This window comes from Chlorocebus sabaeus, chromosome 15, assembly GCF_047675955.1.
Source record: "Chlorocebus sabaeus isolate Y175 chromosome 15, mChlSab1.0.hap1, whole genome shotgun sequence".
Classification (NCBI taxonomy): Eukaryota; Metazoa; Chordata; class Mammalia; order Primates; family Cercopithecidae; genus Chlorocebus; species Chlorocebus sabaeus.
Window position 1 is genome coordinate 62,317,470 of NC_132918.1, and position 3,246 is coordinate 62,320,715.

Below are 3,246 nucleotides of genomic sequence, written 5' to 3' on the forward strand. Positions count from 1 at the left end.
ATTTGGAAGTCATATCTTTTACTGAAGACTGTTATTACCAAAGATGGGAAAGTGAAGTGTTCCGGCTGGTTATTTCCTCATCTACAAAATTCAGGGCTTGGACCTAGATTTTTGAGCTCACCGATACCCTGATTAATATGAATTTAGCATACATCTCATCCACATATTGTCACTTTAAAAATAATTAACATGTTATAAAATCCTATAGCATTAAAATTGCTATCAAGTAATATAATGTTTCTTCAAAAGGACTAAATTTAAACTTGGAAAAAAAATAGGATTCTGGTGATGGTGAGGGAGGGTTTTTAAGGGAGAGATGGTGAAACTTATCAGGTGCAATAGATAATAATCTCCAATAAAGGAGCTCTGGATTTAGCAGCAAGGACATCATTGGTGACCTTTGAGGGAAATCTCAATAATTGGTGAGTGAAATGAGTAATTTTACGTGTCAACCTGGCTAGACTGTAGTTCCCAGTAGTGCCCACCTAATCTAATTGTTGCTCTGAAGGTATTTCGTAAATGTACAATCAGTTGACTTTAAGTAAAGGAAAATTTTTTTGTTAATCTGGGTGGTCCTCATCCAATCTTAAGAGCAAAGCTGAGGTTTCTCTGAAGAAGAAGAAATCCAGGCTGCTGGCCTGCCCTGCAGATTTCAAGCTTGTCAGATTCCACAACTGCATAAGCTAATTTCTTGAAATCTCTCTCTTTGTATGCAAATACATATATATGAATGTACATACACACATAAATGCTATTATATAATATAATATACCTAATATGCAAACATAATTATATGTAATATATAATTATATATTATGATATATTCCATACACACATATATACACACTGATTTTATATATCTATAAAATATATCTGATTTTATATATTTATCTATAGATATTATATATCTCTATCTCTATCTATCTATCTATCTATCTATCTATCTATCGAGACAGAGAGAGAGAGAAATGTTTGCCAGGAAAATAAAGGGGAGACCAGAGGGCAGCAAGTAAAGCATTTTGGGTATTTGGGAGAGTGAAGGGGTTTCAACTAGTTGAATGTAACAAATAAAGTATTGTATTTAGACACTCCACAATAGAACCCTTTGGTTATATTTAATAAAGTTTTTTTTTTAATAGAACTAACTTTTTTTACATTTATCTCCCTTCTTTTTTGTAAATATGCATGGAGCAGTTTAACTTTATGATGTCATGGTATAATTTTAGGATCTGGACTCCCATTAAAAGTTTCTCTCTTTCACTGAGTGCCAACTACTTGGATTGCACGCTTAGTAGCAAGAAATGATCAGTCAGGCTCCATAATATTTTCCTTATAAATTCCCCCTTTTTACATGTTGGCAGGCATCATTTAAAAAGTCACAAAAGAATCATCAGAGGGAAAATCATAAAAACAAAAACTAAAAATTGTAACTTGTATACTAGCCATGGAATCATGGCTATCATGGAATCATAATTAATCATGGAACAACATAATTAGAAGTTCATTGGATAAAGTCAAGGAATTATGTTCTTTATAAAATGTAAGGAAGTACTGATAATGCCAGAGAAGTAAGGATTTTACTTTCTTGTCTAAGTCCACAAAATGATACAGTCTTCTAATTACACGTTACAAGCGTAAATTTACATTCTAAAGTGCATGCTGTAAGGGAAAAAAGAAAGGATTTGGCTTACTTTTGTACAGAACTGGATACAGTAGTCTACAGACAAGATGGCATATGTTGACATAATTTGATTAAATACTGTCTAGCTATAATTTAAGTCCTGTTACACTCTATTGATTGCATCCTAGGGCTATGTTGGCTTTGAAAAACTTCAGCTTTGTTGATGAGCATCAGGTTTACTGGCTACTAAAAAAAATGTAGTTAATAAACCGGTGAAACTGCCTGAGTCTGGTCATGGAGTTTTGTTCCAGAAGAACTCCATGAACATATTATATAAGCATGAAATGTGAATTTTCTTGAGTCTAGTGACTTTCAACCTTTTTGATGTCTTAGATATTATTGTGTCATGCTTAGTTCTCAGCATGAGAGTTGAGTATTTGTCAGGGAAGACTATGGTAATAATGTGTATATAGATCTCCAACTGATCTTAAAATTTGAAGAAAGCCTCTGTTAATTTGTTGGGATTATATGTTAACGGATATAATTCATAGTAATCTGGGGTCTTTTCTTGAAAATTTTACTTTTTACATTAAACATCATATAAATCACTGAGTGGTGTGTACTATCATTAGCTAAGAGGTTACTGGTTGGTTAGGTTATATTGTTAAGTGCATTCTTCTTAATAATTTTTAGTGTTTATCCTTTGGGAGGACAGAAAAACAAACTGCATATGATAGAAGCCCTTTAGAAAGGCTGATTTGTGTTGTCATGGTTTGATAAAATGGATTTTAACAGACAAATCTGTTAAAGTAATAGATTACTGAAAAGTAATATATTAGTATCAAAGTTTTTCTATGAGTAGCTGTATAGAAACTTGTTGCTGCTTGATATCTTTTAATTGTGACAGTTGCTATAAATAATATGAACTAAACCACAAAATTATGCTGAAATACAATTTGTTAATTTCTCATGAGAGAAGGTGGAGATTATAAAGTTCTTGATAGAAGGGACTCTAATTTACCTATTATTTATTGTCACTGGTAGCATAGGAACTGGTACATAATAGGCATTATACATTTTTATGAATAAATTAATAAATTGTTTTTTGTTAAATCACAAATCAATAATAAATTAATGAATAAATTAATTTATGAAAAATTAATCAATTGATTGGAGCCATTGGCTGAGGAATATTTATTCTGATCCAGCATTGGCCCTAATAATTAGTTTTTAATAAGGTGATGGGTTGATATAAACTCTGGCTTTCAACTATGAAACTGTATGCAATCTTAGCTTAGATTAAAATTCAATCTGATGAAAACTGGAGACCTGTTATGAGGCGGTGAGAACTCATCTGTAGACATATTGGAGAGTTGACTGATTAAAGGGAAAAAAACCTCAATAGCCTCATCCAGTCATCTTCCTATTGTAAAATAGAGGGGATTTAATGACTGTGTGTTTGGTGTTCTCTTGATGAAGAGCAGATATCCATTGTTTGACAGACTGAATATTATGCTCATTTGGTCAACCCACTCTTTTCCTAATTTTGCAGGGGGTAGATATTATTATGAATGCATTCTGGCTTATTCTTAAGATATGCTACTTTCATCAGTCTGCTAATATTC